Source organism: Anoplophora glabripennis, unplaced genomic scaffold (assembly GCF_000390285.2).
Source record: "Anoplophora glabripennis isolate ALB-LARVAE unplaced genomic scaffold, Agla_2.0 scaffold16, whole genome shotgun sequence".
Classification (NCBI taxonomy): Eukaryota; Metazoa; Arthropoda; class Insecta; order Coleoptera; family Cerambycidae; genus Anoplophora; species Anoplophora glabripennis.
The window spans coordinates 202,623-216,843 of record NW_019416253.1 but is presented as its reverse complement, the minus strand read 5'-3'; the positions used below and the strand labels follow the sequence as shown (position 1 = coordinate 216,843).

Here is a 14,221-nt window from a genome sequence, read left to right as displayed (position 1 = left end):
AATCCAAGAATTCATGTGACGGTTATGCTCAATTGCCAAACGATTATTTTCTTTGAACGTGGATAATTGCCAGTTATGGATTGTTTAATCAAATAATAATTCAACTTTTTCAACAATTAATAATCAAAATACATTAGGCACAAAAATTAATTGAAAAAAAAAAAACAAATTTTTAGATGGTATTCAAAAGGCTTCAAAATTTGTCGAAAAATAGTCGTAGAGCAATAGATAAAAATAAAAGAAAAAAATTGGGTATTTAGGATTTGAGCGTCAAATTCGGGGAAAAAAATGTATTGTGTGTAACTATGTACAATATAATTATTATATATAGCAAATATATCGTATTATCCTCGCGAAGATTTGTATGCTTTATTTAAAATTCGTAAATCATGTGAACTGGTAAAACAACGAGAATTATGTTTATTTAGTTCTAAAGAAATGAAGCGCCCATCTCTCGTGCAAGTCGAAGAAAATGTTGGATGCAATTTTGAAGGTTCTGTGATAGAAATTACAATATTACTCACTTTACTACTCATTTTAGTAATGTTACAAAAGTTTTGCAACTATAACTGATTTTTTAGATATAAAGTTTGCTGAGAAATATTTATGTTCCTTTGTTATTCTGTACAAATGCTTTTATCTCAAGTATTACTAATTATATTAAACAAGTAAAGAAAACTTTATGTAACCCTAAATATTGTTGGGTAATGATTACGATGTTTTTATAAACCATTAAATATATTAAAAGGATTTATCAACTGTATTTTTTATTCCAATAAATATATCACAGCTTCCTAGTCTTTTTTAATTAATCTAGTTTTTTAAAAACATTACAAAAAAACATCTGTTGTGGATAATTTATTGTTTATAACAATGTACATGGGATTTAGGAAAAATGTATATGTTTGAAACCAATTTCGTGTTTATCGAGTCTTTCAAATGTATTCCCTCCTTGCTGTCAGCTGATTGCGATGTTGCCACGTTAATCCTCAAGTCAGACAGAAATTCAATTATTGGTTTCTGTTTCTAATTAATACAGTTGTACTATGTTCAAAACTTACATTAGTTTTACATCAAAATAAGATAATACTGTGTACTATCTATGGAAAAGTTTTGTTTCACATTTTTTTCACAGTTATGGGCAAAAAAAGAGCCGCATCGTCCATCTTCGCCATATAAACCTATGTTAAAATGAACAACTTTCAACAACAATATCTCAAAATCTAGATACAAAAAAAATTCAAAAAAATATGACGCACAGAGGGAGCACTAGGTAATACGCTATATAAATTTCAAGTACATCTGTGCATTTGAGTAAACCCGATTCTGGATTGCAAAATTATTATGCAAAAATCTATGGAACCGATTTTGATGAAATTTGGTGTTATGATTCTACATAACATGAAGTTTTCTTGAGCCAAGTATGAAGGTCCTATACCCAATTTAAAGACCCCAAAAAAATTCCCTAAAAAGTAATGTTTTTTTACTCCATTTTTGCCGATTTTTACGATTTTTACAATAATAATCATCATTCATTCGATTTGTAACTAGTCATATTTTGTAAAAAGTTTAATACAAACATTTTTTTCCTCTTCCATTTTCGCCTAAAATCAACTCTTGAAAACATACATAATTAAATAGGAAGAAAAATATGAAATTTTTTTAATTTTTTTAGCATATTGTGCCGCCAAAAGCATTGAAAAATTTTCATTTCATATTTGAAAGCCAAAAAGTCAAAAATCTCCGTGGATATACGATTCACCCAAATATACTTTTTGAAACAGATACCGTCTGGACTAACAGTAAAAAATGTTTTTCCAAAAATAATTAATTTCTACATTTTTATTTAACATTTAAAATGCTGCACAGTCGTCAAAAAATATATTTGTTTCGAAGATTTTTGCTACTTCTGCCCTAGAAAACTCCGCAATTAATTTTCAAAATTGACATTTGAAAACAAGGAGGAAACCGGAGTAACAAAAGGACATTTTTTCTTACGATTGAGTAGCACTCTTATATTTGTTCATTTTACTTGTACATTGGGTCCCAGAAAGTGATTATACACTCATTTTAGTGTACAATCATTTGACAAATAAACTTCATAATGGGCAGTAGCTGAACTTAGGTCGACGCATTCAGTTAATCTCTTAAATCCATGAACGTACTTTACTTTCTGATTACAGGAAACTGTGACATTGGCAATCTATTTTGCGAAAGAATACCTTGTAATTGAAAACATTAGGACGTCGACAAAAATTGATTGAACTAACTTTCACTTAATTAAAAACTGCTCCTCCCTGAAGGGATTTTAAGGTGTAACATGTCTTGAAAAAGCGACATTACGGATTTAAAAACGAAGACATAATATAATAGATAATCGGAATTGTGTCGTTTGAGTAGGTATATTAAAAAAAAATGATGGCTTCCCAGGCTTTTCATACTATCTCCGGAATCCCCCGTTATCCTTCTTCGATGACAAATCACCGTCTATCCACAAGCTCTTCACACTGTTCTATTTGCCAGAGGAGGAGATTTCGTCGCAGGAATTTCCAAATATGAATCATTATGGAATATAAGGATAGCCTAATAGTCCAGGCGATAGAGCATTCGAGGCGTTTGTATTTGAAGTCATCTATTTTGTTGTACAGAAAATTCCCAAATATTATGTAGAATAAGAATCCGAGTTGGCCTATTCCAAAAAATCATTCAGGGGAACAACAAACATACAAAAAGAACGAAGAATGAGTTGTTTTTCGACATATTTTTCCTTGTAACATTGAAAGTAAGCCGTAAATCAAATAAGTCATTCTTTATTTTTTGTTTATTTAACGATTTTCTATAAAAATTTAAAAAAAAATTCTAAATGGTTATAAAAGTGTAAAAATGGTTATTTTTAGTATTAATCATTGTTTATTATGACAAGTATCTCTAAAAAATTGTGTGTCCTTTCTAAATCTTAATTTAAACCCACGATACGCGATAAACTTTTTGAAATTTTCTTAATTAACAATCCTGTCAAACGATCGATCTCGTGGATCGTTGCAAAATTTTTAGGGTATAATTGACATATGTTTTACTATTTGTTCACAAAGTTTCATCAACATTTTTATAGAAAAATCGTCAAATAAACAAAAAATAAACAATTATTTGTTTTATTTAGAGCTTACTTTCAATATTTCAGGGAAAAATATGTCGAAAAACGGGTCAATTTTCGTTCTTTTTGTATGTTTATTGTTCCCCTGAATTTAGCGATGGTTTTTTGGAATAGGCAAAGTCGAATTCTTACTCTACATAATATTTGCGATTTTTCTGTACAACAAAATAGATGACTAAAGCTAAATTTCCTTCGATGATACTTAGGTTTCTGGCATCCGAGAACATTGTACAATTGATAAAATTTTTTGAATTCGTTTGAATTAGCTTAATATATTTAAAATATAGTAAAACACAAAAAACTAATAATAAAATCTGATTTAAAAACAAAATTGTAAAAAAGCACAAGTTGGTTCGGTTTAGTCTAAGCCTAATAAAGTTGAATCACATTTTTTAAAATGTTCATACTTTCGTTTTTCTACATCTACAAGTAGATTTTTTATAATATTGATTTATCCGACCGACTCGTAGTAAAACGTAATAGTGGGAAGGATTATTAGGAAGAGTACACAATGTAAGGACCATAAAATCATCCGATTGATTGATAGCGTCATTTCCAGATCCTGTTTGTTTTGTCTTGGAGCGACAGCGCCAACCAGTGATAAATTAAAATGTATCTGATGATATATTTAGACCGTTTGTGTGAGTTATATGAAGTACATATCATCAGAAGTGAGTGTGATGTAACGGACATGCTTAAAAGTACTTTATCGTGTTCCTTAACGTGACGGGGTACAAGTTTGAAGTGAAGGCCTGTCAAATTTTACATATTTACGAAAAATTTATACACGCACCTTTGCAGTGTGAAATTTCAATAGTCTGTTTCAACGTGGCTTGAAATCATTTATGAAAGTTCTCTACGAAGCAACCCAAAAGATTTATTCCTTAATCCCCATCTATCATATAGTTAGGATTTGAAAAACATAATGTATTTTTTTCGTATCGGGACGAAATTTATTGAGCAGATATTGCCATTCGTCCCACATATCAGGATTATAAACCGCACGCACCGGACAAGAAAAATACTCTAGGCCCATCGGCGATCTTTCAATTTTTGAGCGAGCCGGACAAAGGGATTTTGCCTGGCTTTGTCCGCGTACGACAACGGAATCTATCATTTGTATACAATCAGGAATGAATGACCTTCCTTCTTTCTGCATACCCATGTGCCCATATATCTAACGTGGCAGCTTGCAGTCCCACTGTTGTCCTGTGGGACTTGAAAAAAATTTGTGCGATATAATCAGCTGAATGTGAGTTAACATCTTCAAGCTCGGTCTTTCCCTGACCTCCCTTCAAAAGATACTCGAGCCGGTTTATGTGCTTTATTTTTACAGTAAAAAAGGTTTTTACAAATCAAAAAGTACATGTGTTCGAAGTAATAAAAACTACAAGAAAAAATGGGCTTAAAATCGATAATCTCCAGAAACTCACACATAAAATCAGCCTACTGACTTATCACAATAATTCGAAGAAACATTTTTGGAACCCCTGACTCTATCGTAACTCTGATGGCTTTGTTAACGAGCGTTTAAACACATCACCAGTGTTGCCAATCGCAGTAGAATTTCACAAAATGTGTGGAATTTAAGACAACGTTGTGGAATATTTAACGAGCACTTGTACGACATTATTGATTACCACATATTCTCCCATCCTCCAGGCACTGCAGATTTTGGCGTGTGATACGTGTTCGGTAAGGAAGATGTTTAAACTCATTGGGGTTTAGTTTAGTAGCACGTAGCGTAGTAGCATTAAAAACGAGATTCTTATTTCTTACTTTGCTTAATTTTTTAGTTTGTGCACAAACTAGTTTTACAATGAACCGAGAAAACAATGCATTTACTATTTCTTACTTGACGAAGACCCCACAATTAGTACTCGACGACTCGCACAGCAAGTAGGAACCTCATCTCGTACCGTACATCACATCGTAAGGTGCCAGCTGTTGCACTCCTATCGTCTGCAACCAGTTCAACAGATTTTACTCCCGGATTGTGATCAACGAATGCGATTTTGCAGGTGGTTTTTACGGCAATGTGTCAATCGAGTAGACTTTCCTGCTTATGTTTGTGTAACAGATGAGGCGACATTTACCCGCGATGAAGTGAATTTCCACAATATGCACATATGGGCCGATGAAAATCCTCACGCGATTAGGGAAACTCATTTTCAACATCGGTTCTCGATAAATATTTGAGCTGGCATAATAGGCGATGTACTTGTGGGTCCCCATTTCTTTGAAGGACGACTAAATGAACCAACATATGCTGACTTTTTGGAGAACCGGTTGCCTGAATTATTGGACGATATGGCATTACAAGTTCGGGCACGCATGTTTTATCTTCAAGATGGGGCTCCTCCACACACTCGAGAAGTAACGACACTTTTGAATGAAATGTTTCCTCAGCGATGGATTTGGACGATTTGGTCCTGTGTCATGGCCACCCCGGTCACCAGATCTAACTCCAATAGACTTTTATCTTTGGAGCCACTTGAAGTCATTGGTTTACAATACTCCAGTTGCTACGGTGAAAGAATTGCGAAACCGTATACTTGAAGCTGCTGACACAATTAGGGGAATACATGGAATTTGGGAAAATATTCGCCAAAATTGGATGCGTCGGTGGTATGCCTGTATCCGCGCTAATGGGGATCAATTTCAACATTTTCTATAGAAATGGTAAATTTTATTTAATTTTGTCCTATATTTTAATGAAGTTTGTTTAGTGCACGCAGTTGGCAACTATAGATGTTTACGAATGTGGTTTTGTTTGCGAACTCTTGCAGTAACAACAATGCATTTAGGATAGTAATTACTATTAATTATTATAATAAGAAAATATCAGGTTCTTTTTAAATATCTATTTTTCTTAGTTTGTACTTTTGCAATGAAAAATTCCCCAAAAATTGAGAAGTACCCTTCTATCTTTAAACGATGATTTGTTTACGCGGCTGGCATACAGCACACGGACAGGACCGTTCCAGAGAAAATATTTTGATCCATAATTGAACTTTAATCTACGAAAAAAAAAACGCAAAAATAGAACTTCGTATAAGACTTCTATTACAAAAATCGTTAGGAAGTTGTAGTTTAATTTTTGTTGTATAGTTAAAGGAAGCCCAAGATGCAGACGAATAAATCTTGAGAAAAGTAACCGGATTTAAATCCTGGAAAGATCTACGAATCATATAAAATAACTGGTTCCTATTCCAAGCACCACGATTGATGAGATTAAGGACATTTTTTAAGTCAAAGAACGAATATGTGAAGAGCTTCAATTCTTTTGCATAGGAAGGCAATTGCAGTTATTTGTAAGGTTCGATCATAAATCAGAAACAAGATAGGGCCCAGCACTGGACCCTGAGGTACACCACTGAAAACACCTCACTTTTCAGAGATTATATCAATGATAGTAATTTTTCACACACTCTAATGTATTCCAGTTTATACAGCTATAGACGTATCGGTACTTTATCAAAGGTAGGTACGCGAAAAATGCAAAAAATATATCCATATTTATATTATTCTTTATGTGAAGAGCAAAAAAAAGCTTAGGTCAGCGTCAGACTTAAAATATTATTGTGCCGTTTTTTCTAATGTTTCGATTTTGCCTTTTTACGGCTAACGAACTAAGAGAAAACGAAATATGTTGCGTTCGCAACCCATTTTACAGCATAATATAAACAAATAATAGTTAAACAAAGGATAATCATTAGACTAAAGTCTGCCGTTAGTTGGATTTTGAGGCGAATTGGGTTACAGCGAATGGATCTACGAAAAGGAACCTCTTAAAATAAAACTAGCGTAAACAAGAGACTCTTGTTTGTTTAACCGGGATTGTTGGTTGGATATTCCGGCAGAATTGAATCTAAATGAAATACAGAACTGTATTATTCCGCAGTTGGTTAAAGAACGGCTTGAATTAATGCCCTGGCGATTACTCACTTCCTAAGAATATCTCAGAACAACCAACTTCCCGTCGTATTCTTTGTGTCGTTACGTGTACTGTGAGAACCAACTACTCGAAACAAGGCGTGTGTCTGAAGGGATACCGGTAACCGTGCTTGTTTTTCGTGTAATCCGCGCAATTGGAATATTGCATTCGGCCGCTCATCTCCGTTGTTTTGCTTACAAAACGAATTACATGATAGTTTGAACACCAGAAATTCGTCATGGGCTGAAATATTGAACGGCCATTTGCATATAGATTGGAATTTTTGCATTTCATTGTCGCTTTTATTAGAATTAAGCTATTATATTGTTTTTTAATTAAAAAACCTACGCCAAACGGCGGTTTCTTTCCAATACCATGAGGATTTTTTCCTCTGTCGAAGGAGCCAAATGAGAAAAAAGTTCAAAGACCGAGACTTCCAGGAAACGATTCTCCTTTGGTAAAATTATCTACCACAGTGTAGCTTGAAATAAAATTTCATCGCGAAAATTATGATGGTCATATTTTGATAAAGAAGCATGGGACCCATATCGTTTTTTAGACATGATTTCTAAGTTCACACTGAGAACTTTTTTGACGAAAAAATTTCGAACGAAATTTCCTAAATAAAATATAAAGTTAAAAGTGGCAGTATCCTGAGATCCCAAAAAGGAATGAACATATATTTGCATACTTTTTTTTGATAATCAAGAGATAGACAAATATATCAAAATATGATTACTTTCGAATAAAAGTTCAATACACAATAATTTCAGGCCATGTATTAAAATAGTCTCAAAATACATAGGTAATTAAAATATTTCAAAATATCTGAAAATTCTGAAAAAATATAAAACATTCAATAGTGTAAATATTTCAAAAGTCAAGGTCAATGATAAGAAACAAAGGTCAATATTCTTCGACAACAAGACGTTTTTTTACCTGTAACATTAAATCCTGGAACTATTCAGCTGGAAGAACAAATTTTGGAAAGGGTCGAAGAAATTCCTCAGTTCAAAAAGTTTCGTTAATAGAGTATTAAAAGACCAGTTATTACAGGTTACTATCCTAGCAGGTGGATAAGTAAAGGAAATAATGCCCTTTTAATTTTAAAAAGGCATTAGGGCCACCTCGATCCCCGGATCTAAACCCATGTAATTATTTCCTTTGAAAAGCGTAGAGAACCACAGTTTATAACTTTTCAGTAAATACAGAAAACAAATAATGGAAAGAATACAACATGAAATGAATGTGATGAGATGTAATGCACAATTATTGGACAAAATTCATTTTAATTTTCGAAGAACAAGGAAGTCACTGACCATTTACTGTAATATTATTTTAATGTGCTTATAAAAAATATAAATTTAGGTTTATTTAAAATGTTAACATTGACTTTCTTACAGTATTAGTTGATATTGTTTATTTAAAATATTAATGTTGATTTTTATTTTATTGATAGATAATACTAAGCTAAAAATGTTATTTTTTTTAATGTGACGTGTTTTCATTATTATTCCCTGCTTTGAGGCTGCAGTTATAAATTATTTTTTACAAATCGGAATATTTGCCTATATTTAATGTATAAAAATGCCAATTTTACTCGAAAACCATAAACGATATCAAAATTTTGTAAGCGCAAAAGAATCTTCTAAAATAGTGCTTATTTTAAAAATATAAATTATGTCGTCATTGGCGTACATACAAAAAAGTTACGAGATAGCCAGTAGTGCACAAACACTAGAAAGAGAACGTCCGTTTAGAAGGCTATATCTCAGTAGGCGTATACTTTTGTATATAGGTAAGTTAGGCTAAATAGTCCTATTTTCATCTAAGAAACCTGTGGTCAAGCGTTGTCCATTCTTTTCAGGGACACCCTGTATACAAATTATTATAATTTTTTACCTTTAGCTGACAACTTATTTAGTGACGCCTATGAAACTCATTAAATTTTATTGCTAGGCGTTTTTATACATGTTCAACTGACTTTATACAGAAATGACACTTTACTAGTGAATAATATCACATTTTCTTTTATTTTCAAGGCTTGCCGGATTCAATGTACTTGAAACCATGGCAGACTTTGTTTCAAAAACAATCAGGGATGCCCTGTATATTTAAGCATATCAAAGGTATTTCTTTTAAAAGAACTGGGGTTTATTTTCAGTTAAATAAGGTCACAAAATCTAAAAAAGTCAAAGCAAAAATAATTATAGTGCGAATGCCTCAACTTTTTAAAAACTGAAACAGGCTATTTTAATACAATATGTTCATTATTTTTGTAGATGGAAGCAAAATACATTAAAAAAAAATATTTAACATCCCATACCTTAAAAAATAACTACAGTACATTTTATGGGCAACAACCTTATTTTTCAATATTCCATTATCCCTAGGATATATGGGACGTTATTCAGAAACACTCTGTATGAACAGTCGAACATCAAATTCCCATCTATAGGGAATATGAAGATATTTCTCATAATTATTTGATTTTCACCTCTGTTTCTAATTTAGAAATCATCGTACCAAAAACACTTGGATTGGATTCGATGAAACTCGAGCGAATAGACTTTCACATTTAAATTAACGCTTTTTTACATTGGAAAGTGCAGATACATCTGCTTTGAATTTTTATACTTCCATGTCTCCTTATACTTACGACGGCCATCAAAATTTTATTGATGCCAGTTGATATACTGCCAAGCTTGTAAAAAAACCCGTTTGCTTTATACTCCTTCCCATAAACAAACAGTTAATTAAGTGGCTCTTTATATGTTTACTTTTGGAAACGGCGTAATGACCCTCATCCCTCGTTTTTAGGTTGAAAATAAATCCGAGGCGAAATTCGTGCGGTTGCCGACGTTGTAAAATTAAAAAAGACCCCGAACGACGCGGCACAAAAGTACTCTTTCCCACACTAAATCAACTCTTTGGTCTCTGCGAATTTAGTAATATCCTTGATTTGGGAGAGTAAATTATAATGTCACTTCCAAGCGCCTTCTTTGCCTGTGTGAACGGAAAACGCTTTTGGTTTTATAACACTCCAATAAAAACTCGTATATCTGGCGAAACAAACTTTAACCGCTCTCTCATAATAAATTTGATTTTAATGTCCATTATGGCTTGACACCTGCCAAGAACGAAAATTTAATTCGCCTTCGGGAAATGAAAAATTAAGTTCGAGGTGGGTTCGGTGTTCGCACGGGAAATTTTGCTATTAACGGCCCGACAGGAGTCGGATACTTGTGCGGAAGAGGGGGCGGCATATTACTATTATTATGCCGTTTTGGCAAGAACATAACATTAGATTAATAAAAAATAAACAAACAGAAATGTGTATTGTGTTCAAAATAATTCAAAATCTTTTGTCGTTATTAAAAAACTTATGACATTTCTATTTCAATTAAATTTTGACAGGCTTGGTTTATTTGTTTTTCTCTTCGACAAAAACAACTGCACAAATGTTGCTACTGAACTTAGCTAATTAATACAGGATTGGATCACAAATTGAACATGACAAAAGTGTGTGGTTAGGAATAATATCATTAGAAGAAGAAGAAGAAGAATATTAATTAAAAATGATATTAAAAATAAAGGTACAGTTTTTCTAGACCAAACACACTGTGAAATAAAAATAACTAATTTAATTAATGAAGGAAATTATAGAAAATGGAATAAAGATCCAGCCAAATCAATGAAGAATATAAAAAATTAAATCACATTATGGTCAACTTAATAAACTATTTTACGATTTACTCAAAATTCATATGTCCCTTTAAGACCTGTAGATTCATTAATTATCCCTATGAAATATACTGGAAAAACTTTCTTTAAGTAATTTTAATAAGTACTAATTATTTATTAGTAAGTATTCAATAATGTACCGGAAGATAAAACATCGAATATTATGAAAAATCGACCAGGAAACGATACAATCTGGAAAATGGAATTAACTGAAATATAGAATGTATAAAAATATAGTTGGTAAGTTTATGCATAAAAACATTTCAATTAAACAATGAATTTTATCATCAAGATTGGCTAAAGAGTCATCACTATGGCCAAAATTATGTAATGATCCTTTTGGAGAAAACTATGTTGTATTTACACGTCTACATGACTAAGAGAAATTGATTTCATCAGATGATATTTTTAAAAATGAATTGAAATTCGTAAAAAATCTAATAATGAAAATCAATGCTCTGGGAATCCTGCTGAATTTTCAAGAATATTCACCGTAAAATAAATTTACACGGATTTACATATTTAATTTTTTCACAGGCGACAAAATATCCAACAAACAGAGGAAAAGCTATGCTACAAATAAATAAGTTCAGACAATATCTTTAACACGGAACAAATTGTAGATATTTTGGATAATTCAAAAAGAAAAATAAAAATTTTTGGTCTAGTCGGGCGATTGAACGTTGAAGTGAAACTGCTGATTTCCTCAGTCGTATTGAATTTTGCAATCAAAATCAAGGTGCAAGGATCCTAACTTTATTAACAAAGTGCTATGGACGAATGAGTGTTATTTTAGCCACATTGGCATTTTAAATAAGTATTAAAAACGCAATAAAAACTAGGTTAGTGACCGAAAAATACCGTAGGCCAAGATTCACTCTCGATAAACCTTTGTGGGTCAGCGGTCAAAAGCGGTTCGGAAAGGGGTTTAAATACTAATTTGAAAACATTATTTTTCAGCGTAAATATGCATTTAATTTTTTTTAATCGTATACTCGTATTCCTCTCATTTTTCCCTAACTTCCCTTAAAATTAATGACATCACCCTGTATATACAGACCATATTGAAGATAACGGCAGGCAAAAATTACCTACACAGAGGCGACTCATGAAAAGTTCCATCTCGCGTGAAATATTTACGCGGCCTGCGTCGCTACGAAAGTAATTCTCGTTTAACTTCTAATTTATACCACGTCCTCCGGGAATTTATATCCCTCACGCATGTACCCCCTCCAAAAAAACAAGCGCTGTTTGTGACATGCGTTAAGTTTTTCTCTTCCCGTGTCACTTCTCTGAGAACTTCATAGACCCCAAAAGTTTAGCACCTCGTCCTTCTGAATTTGCGGCTATTGCTGATGCGTGCTGAATCGTATTAATGTTGGTATACGTTACTCTGATGAAATAATTTCAAGATATACGTTTCTTCCAACACGGAAGTGTTAACGAGCTTGTATATCATATTTGCTGAAAGTTTCCCTCGCATGAGATTGAGTTTTCTGGTGTTGAATAAATTCTGGAAATTAAATGGATCATAAACAAGTGACTTTAGATACACCCTGTGTAACCTATTTGGGTCTATTAGTTACTAGACCTTAGTGACGTGAAAAATTTAATAAACGCACCTTAGACCTGATAGTTCACATGTAGACAAACAATACAAATCCAGAAAAAAATGAAATCAAAAAGCTAATATGCTAATGACTTTGGATTTGACCTTTAAGTTAAGCGTCAAGGTCAAACCAAGGTCGACCTGACAATATTAAATGGAACAGTCTATTTTTTTACGCCAGCAGTCGAAAGAGCTCCAAATTTTACGTCCGAATATGGAACTAGAATATTTTTTTAATTGCCAAATTAGATCATGACCTTGGAATTGATCTAACAGCTGCTTGGAATCATCAAATTTTCATTATAAACCTAAAAATGTGTTAAATTTCAAAATTGTTATCAAGATCATAGTTGTTTTTCGTCAGAAATGTGTCTGACCTTCAAATGGCCTCAAGGACATCCTAGAAAAATTCCTTGATTTCAGATTTCGGCATAAAATTAGACGCTATATCGGTTACTAGCATAAAAAATAGAGTATTCCATTTTATATTAAGGTGACCTTGCAGCTAGTGAATTTCAAATCCAAGGTCACCATTTAATTTGTCATTCAAATTCCAACAAATTTAACTCGGAACATATTTATCGAGTTGTTCGGAGGAAAATGAGCTTGACCTAGAGATGACATTCGGGAAAAATTATTTAACCCCATATTCTGACGTACAATTTGGGGCTCTATCGATAGCTGGTATAAAAAGTGGGGTGTTCAATTAAATACTTTCAAGGTCACTTTCAATTGAAGACCAAAGAGCTAGGCAGTATGCACTAGGTTCAGTCGCTACGCAGCAACTCGGCATTGAAATATTTGAAAAACTTGTTCCCATATTTATTTAGCCGTACCCACATACAGGTCTGGTCGAACTAAACGTGGTAGAAATGTATACGCCCAGTTGAAGAATGCGCGCCCGGACAAACGGCGCAGAAACACAGCCGCACTGGGCGACCGGCCATAAATTTCATTTGTTGACAAATTGCCTAGCAGTGCAGTGCAGCAATGCCGAACAGTAATATATTTTAATGGAAATTTAAACGTTTTTTGATATGTCATAACTATTAATATAATAAAATTGTTTGAGGACATAAATAATTAAAATATGTTGTTGGAACATATAAAGACATTTTCTACACATTATATACAAATTATTATTATTATTTTTTACCATTAGCAGAAAACTCCTTTAGGGACGCCTATGAACCTCATTGTATTTTATTGCTAGGCGTTTTTATACATGTTTTTATACAAAAAAGATAATTTTGACTCCTTTTCCAACAAGACATTGCGTATTTTCTGGTGCTATTTTTTCAACCTCTAGTGATGAAAATACCGTAACAATAATACTTAAAACTATCAAAATCAGCCACTGCGTTTAGTAACACTAATGACAACTAAACTGCAATGTTTCTCCTGGACGTTATATCACCGCCATCAATACCCTCTTCGTCGCCGTGCTAGTTTCTAGGTAATCCCCACCGACAGACGACGCTTCGCCCCCTTATCTTATCGGGGTAAGGGTGTTAGATGTATGTCGAGAGTTTGCGCTCCGCCGCTAAGTACGTAAAACATGTTTTAAAACAACCCTGTTTTTTCCCCTGTCGGAGATAAAACTAGAGCGAAGAACAAACGGAAAACTTAAGTGTCGTAGGTTTTGCCGAGCCGGAAGAAATGTATGGTTAATACGTGGAAATAAATAAAATACAAGACAACATCGACCGCTTTGTGAAAGCTACTTATATAAGATGATGTACATCAGGTTTTCCTTCAGAAATAAAAATAGCGATGT

General features: G+C 33.1%; 1 protein-coding gene across 1 annotated transcript in view; it reads right to left on the bottom strand.

The window, feature by feature from the left end:
- The window catches only part of LOC108914197 (hemicentin-1), a 193,543-nt gene that overhangs the window by 22,854 nt on the left and 156,468 nt on the right, over window positions 1-14,221 (bottom strand). The gene's annotated exons all lie outside the window — the stretch shown is intronic.